The sequence below is a fragment of the Austrofundulus limnaeus genome, unplaced genomic scaffold (genome assembly GCF_001266775.1).
Source record: "Austrofundulus limnaeus strain Quisiro unplaced genomic scaffold, Austrofundulus_limnaeus-1.0 Scaffold74, whole genome shotgun sequence".
NCBI classification, from domain to species: Eukaryota; Metazoa; Chordata; class Actinopteri; order Cyprinodontiformes; family Rivulidae; genus Austrofundulus; species Austrofundulus limnaeus.
The window spans coordinates 1,595,156-1,601,470 of NW_013952476.1; the positions used below are offsets into that span (position 1 = coordinate 1,595,156).

At 41.1% G+C, this 6,315-nt stretch overlaps 1 protein-coding gene across 1 annotated transcript in view; it reads left to right on the forward strand.

Annotated features, from left to right (window-relative positions):
- Nucleotides 1-9: 9 nt before the first annotated feature.
- The window catches only part of mc5ra (melanocortin 5a receptor), a 35,003-nt gene continuing 28,697 nt past the window's right edge, over nucleotides 10-6,315 (forward strand). The window contains exon 1 of the mRNA XM_014010854.1: nucleotides 10-167. The gene's annotated coding sequence lies outside the window, so the exon portion shown is untranslated. The remainder of the gene's footprint in view (nucleotides 168-6,315) is intronic.

The window sequence follows — 6,315 nt, forward strand, 5'->3', positions numbered from 1 at the left end:
CACACACACACACACACACACACACACACACACACACACACACACACACAGCTCAGCATCGCCACTCTCACGACTTGTTAATCCACCAGTCGGATGCTCCACGGAGGAAGCGTTTAGTCCATCTGAGGCATCTGAAGGGAGGATTTGAGTAACAGCTCTAGTGAGAGGTGAGTCATTTTTTTTATCTGTTTTCTCATTTATTCTCTTCTGTGAGTGTCTGTCACTACAGCTCATCCTCATGCTTCTGGACTCAAAACCAATTTAACAAAACCTTTATTTTATTTTATTTTATTTTATTTTATTTTATTTTACAACATGAAGGCATGTCAGAAACTTTGCTGGTGCAGAGTGAATCATTAGTGTTGTCACTGACTCTTGATTTTGGAATGTTAACAGCATTTTTCTTCTTTTTKTCTACTCTTGTCTCATTACCTCTGGTTTGTCTTATTAACTACCAACAGCTTTGTCTGACTTTAAAACACATATTCGAGCTGTTGACATTTGTCTAGTATTGGAAATTCTTGGAAAGTCGGCTCCTAAACTCTCCATCCTAATGAGCTCCATMTCCTCTCGACGTGAGGGCTTGTGCGTAATAAGCTTTCATCTTCGGTCCAGTCAGAAATATTCAAACGGTGTTGGGCTTTTCATCCTGGTGGGAACTTTGCTGTCGATTTCTGCCTGTGGGGAAATAAAAGCATTAGTGACAGATTTTATTAGTTGCCACGTATTTTTGCAGCAGAATCGGTGGGATTCTTCGCAAAGCGCTGACAAAGCTTCAGTCAGACAGAGCCTTGACCTGCTCTGCTACATCCTACAGAAACACAAACAGCGCTGTCCAAATGCTGCACAATCGCACGGCATGCTGCCAGCTCTGCATCTGCTCCTGAACTTCCTCTATAGATCCCGTTTTATGGCAATTATGTGACTCAGCAAGTAGGTGGCCAAGAGATGCTGTAAGTTATTTGTATTTATCACAGAAACACCTCTCAGTTGCTGGCAGGTGAMCGAGACTGATTGGTTAATATAAACGATGGGATCTAACATCTACCTGTGTTATATGCATAAACCCTGCTTTTTCAGTCTAACTGTTGCCATTACAAGTGTGTGGCGGAAATATAATTGTTTCTGAAATATTTGAATCCCCACAAGAAGAAAAGCTGTGACAGCGACTACAAGCCTGTGTGACACACTGCGCTGCTGTTTTCCTGCTGACTCTAACCTCCCAAACAGCAGCTGGAAAAAAAAAAACACCTTCTGATGTTATGAATGGGTTTGAGCTTCATTGTTCAGTTTTTTTTATATCTGCAGAGATGAAGATTTATTTCATTAAGACTCAGTAGTGACTCAACAGTGACGAGTGGCTTCAGCGGAACACAGCTGGAAAACAGCTGCTTGTTACTCATCAGGTACAGAACCAGTTTTCACGCAGAGCTGGACAAAGTCCTCTTTGATTTGTTGCAGTTATGTGTTGTTCTGTGTTTATGAGTGGAAGTTTAGCATGAATACAGCTTTTCTTTTCACTGTCAAACATGATTATTAAAAAAAAGGTTTTCTTTAAACAATGCAATTATCAAAAGAATAAGATACAAGGATCTACAAATGTAAAACTAAAATAAGAGGAATCATATTTCTGCTGTGAACTCCTTAAATCTACATCATTTTAACTCTTTTTACTGATAGGCACGGCTGATGTGCCACTTTTCATTTTGGAAGCCTTATTCAGGGTTCCCATGGGTCCTTGAAATCCTTGAAAGTTTTTRAATTTGATAAAATGAGCTCAAGTCCCTGGGAAGTTTTTTAAAAGACACCCATCCTTGTAAGTCCTTGAATGTTTTTTTTTTTGGGGGGGGGGGGGGGGTTGCAATTAATGGATTAAAGTTGTCTGTCGCCAAAATGGATTTTGGTGACGCTCAACGTCCACACAGTTTAAAGCACTGTGAAGCTGCTGGAATGAGTGAGAGGAAAGCTGCATCGTTACCAGCGATAAGACGCTGATTCTGAACAAAAGTTGAATGTGTTGTAGCGCATATTTAGTCAATGACATGTACTCACAACAGTATATATTTGATCACTTTTATTTTTGACATTTTAGGGGAAACTGAGCTTCCCTTGCAGTCTTAGAGCAATCACCTCTGAATTTCAGATCTCTGGAATGGAAGTGTCATGAATCCAATTTTATGCTAAAATGGCTTGACATACGTGATGAACAGAGCTGCAGCCCTGCACATCTCTCTGTTGGATGTGAGAGACAAACAGGGACAAGAGTTTTATGATTTGTCACTGCTGAGGTATTAATAAGCACCACAGAGATGATTTGTTTTTGTTGACTGGGCTTTATGATATTGTTTTTTTCTGACCTCTGTTCTTGTGCCCATGTGCTTGTTCATGTGTTCACAGGTCCGTCCCGTTGTTGAGTGCAAGTAGACTTGCACTCAACTGCTCCTGCTTTACAGAAAGATCTGAAGGAAAATTAAATAAAGGAGAAACTTTTAGCTTTGATGACCTCTGACAAGTGTCTGAGTCAGAAACTGAAGTGGACATTAGGGTAAAAYTCCTCCGTGTTTTTATCATAATTTATACCACAAAGAAAAGTCGCTCGCACTGATGAACACCAGGAAAATTAAACAGGTGTGGGTGGAGCAGGTGAACAGTCCAGTCAGATTTCATGTCCTTCACCTCCCTTCGAAGTTTGATTGATGTCTTTTTTCTCAACTCAAACGTGAAAAGAAGAGAAGTTCAAACTTTATTTTCTCWTCTTCAAAGTGTCACGGTGTGAATTCTCACTACATCGGTTTGGTTGGTATTAGATGCTCAGCAGGGTGTAGCTTCAGGTGCTGCAGGAGGGCGGGACAAGCTGCACAGTCAGTGGCCTGATGGTGATGGTCCTGATGTTTCTGTCTGAACTGCTGCTTCACAAAGGCTGACTCGACTTTGCTAAAGTTTTAAATCCTGTGACATTTTAATCTCATTACACATCTAATWTGTTCTGCTTTTAACCTTTTTGGCATTAAAATATTTTTTGTTTAATGTGCAAACATGTCTTTAAATGTGCCTTTCAAACAAAATGAAGTCATAATATTTCCAGTGACCAGCAGGCCAATAAACCAAAAKGCTATCCTAAACACTGGTCAACTCCTGCTGCTGAAGAAATCATCTGAAGCCAGTTTGTTCTCCATAACACACTTACAAATTTAAATAAAAAGATCAGTCATGATGGAAATGGTTTAATTTTCCTAGTGTTTTATATCAGCTACTTTGTAAGTTRCATGATCCTCTGTTTGAATCTGCTGGGGGCAGAAAGAACTGCTTGATGAGCGTCAGACTTCATGCAGCCCCTTAACTCACATCATGACTTGAATAGTGATATCTGGGTTATTTTGGGTGGACCATTAAGAGGGAAAGAAAAAAAACTCGACCTGACGGTGTGTTTGTGAGCGAGTAGTCCTGGCAACCTTTGAAACATGCCTGTTTTGCCACCATCTGTGCCAATATCATTGGACTCAGTGGCRTCATGAGATGAGGTTCATGAGAAGAGGTGCAGATAAAGACCTTAGGGCAACATAATGTCGTGGCAGATCAGAGGGATCAAAGTGGGAGGAGCTCTRACAGCAGCAGCTCCCTGCTTCACAGTCAGCTACTCTGTCCTGACATTTACGTTACAGGAGTGCAACAAAGCCTATCAGCACATTTAAAATATGCAATTAAATACATGATGCTCTCAGTAACAGAACAAGTAAAAGGCCYGGCATTCTTTGAAGGGTTACATGCTGATCGTTCCCTGTCAGAGTTATATATAATGATGATGAGGTTCTCATTTGGTAAACACGTGACATTATGTCCAATCTCGTGATTTGGCAACAAGTCACTCCCTGATCATGTGTTGTAATTGATTCTGCTGCCATATTAAATTTGAGCTCTTTTAAATTGCTTTGATAAATTTACGACCCGCGCACYAGCTGCCCTGTGGCAGGAAAGGGGGTAAAAAAAATAGAGCAAAGTCATAAGCAGGACCAGACTCTGTTCCGCCGTCTACTTTGAAGAACTGTTCTGATCAGCTGTGTTCACAGACATCTTCAACACCTGACTGAAGACATCCCATGTTCTCTCTTACTATAAGAATCGTCACTGGCCTGAATTTATACAGCGCTTTATCAAGTCCAAGGACTCCAAAGCGCTTCCAACTTCAGTCATGGTGGTATGGTGATGGTGGTAAGCTACAGTGTAGCCACAGCTGCTCTGGGKCACATTGACAGAGTCAGAGGWGCCAYTGSGCCCACTGACCACCAGTAGACAAAGTGGTAAAGGGTCTCGCCAAAAAATAAAACGACTGATACAGACAAGACAAACCCCTAACCACTCTGCCACAGCTGCCCCTAGAACTCTAACACKGTCCCAATCCCCTTTAAGTTAAAACCAACTGAGTGTGTTTTCACACCTAACAGTTTGTCAGACTTGGTTTGATTTGGTGCAGTTTGTTTTCATACTGCATTGTGTGGAACAAGGCGAGCCCTGTTCATCTGTGGAGACGCTGCACCAGGACCCACTGAAGGAAACAACACGCAAACCTCTAAGGAAGACACTGAGTGCAACTTACTMCTTTGCAAAATGTAAATAATAATATCCTRATGCATCTCAGTAATCCAGGTAGAAAAAAATCAAAAAGAAAAAWAYAAGTAGGTCCTCTGGATGGGTTCTTCTTTAGTGAAACATTTAGTCTCTCCTCCAAGAGACTTCTTCAGTCTGATGAGTTTCAGGTGAACTCAGCCTTATAAGCACTGCCTCCACATGGTGGACAAACAGGTTTGTCACATGCAAAAGAGGACCATTGCCTAACTATAGGCTTGATTAGCTCTATTGTTCATAGAGGGTCAAGTGTCCCATCACCTGACTTATTGGTTTGGATGCTTTGGCTGTAGTTATTTGGTGTTTTGTTATGTGTATGTATTGGGTGCAAGCCCTGAGTTTGAGGGGGGAGCAGGCTTATGTGGGGCTCAGTGGGGCTAAAATCTTATCAGATCGAGCTGCTGGTTCAAAGGTTGATTCAGCGATACATGAAGCCTTGTGTTGCTGAGGCAGTAGCCGTGTTTCCATCAAGGTTTTTTAATGCGCATTTTGAAGAATCGCATCAGAAAAGGTGAATAGAAATGGCTTGATTTGAAAAAAACTTCCTCTAATTCGCATCAAATTTGATACACTTGCTTGAGGTGGTTTTGGGGTTTTTCGAAAAAGAGTTGGTGTGCAAAAAGAGAGATGGAAACACATTTTTCGAATCAGGTCTGAAACATTTACCTCACATGTTGATCAGCTGTCCCCGCTGTCTGTCCTAAACCGGTCCCAGTACCAGAGCGACTGCAGCCGCGTCTGCAGCTGGAACCTCCTCCCGCTGTCGGTGTATTCGCAGTTACTCCCGTAACGTGAAAAGAATTGCATTTCTTTCTCTACGTCTCCCGACTGCATGTAAAATTGCCAAAACTAGTTGATGACAGAATAATTACAACTTTCCYGATAGTAGCAACACGTTCCTGATAACTTCTCTCCATTTTCCTGAGAAACGACTTTTACTTCCTGTTTACTAACGCACGTGTCTGACCTGACGTAACTGATTCGCTTCAAGCCAATTGATGGAAATATGTCTGATTTGCATTTCTCCGTTTTTTTTTCCTTTTTGTGAAATTTTAAAAATTTGCTCAAAATTCGAATTAAAAATGGTTAGAAACATGACTACTGTGTGTCTGTGTGTGTGACTGTGTTCAAGTGTGTGTCATGTTAGCCGCTAACATGCTAATACGAAGCCACAACAGACAATCATGATATGCTAGCTGTTCTACCCCGTGACTGCTGCAGGGACGTGTCTTAGAGAGAGGCTTTTATATCAGAACATGGCTGCTGTGACGAAACCGTGTAGAAGACACGTCACAGTGGAGAGCCATTAACCAATATGAAAATTAGCCTGCAGTACCACTGCTCTACCCATAGCACGCAGCAAAGAGACATTTTTAGACCAAATATTACAGATTTGAACAAGTACACACAAAAACATCAAAATTAGCACAGAAACAGTACTATATAACATTTTAGACACATTCTAGTCAGTTTATCAGCTTAAAGTTAATTTTGGGGTAAGTTCCTCTTTGAGAGGTTGGTGCAGATGATCATGTTTTGTAAATTTTGAGGTTAGTATTGTTTTTATTATTTTTACAGGAAACTTGATAAAAATCTTGAAATGTGAAATATTCAGTACAGTGTCCTGATGCATCTCAGTAATCCAGGTAAAAAATCAAAGGAAAAAAATTGTATAGGTCCTCTGGACGGGTT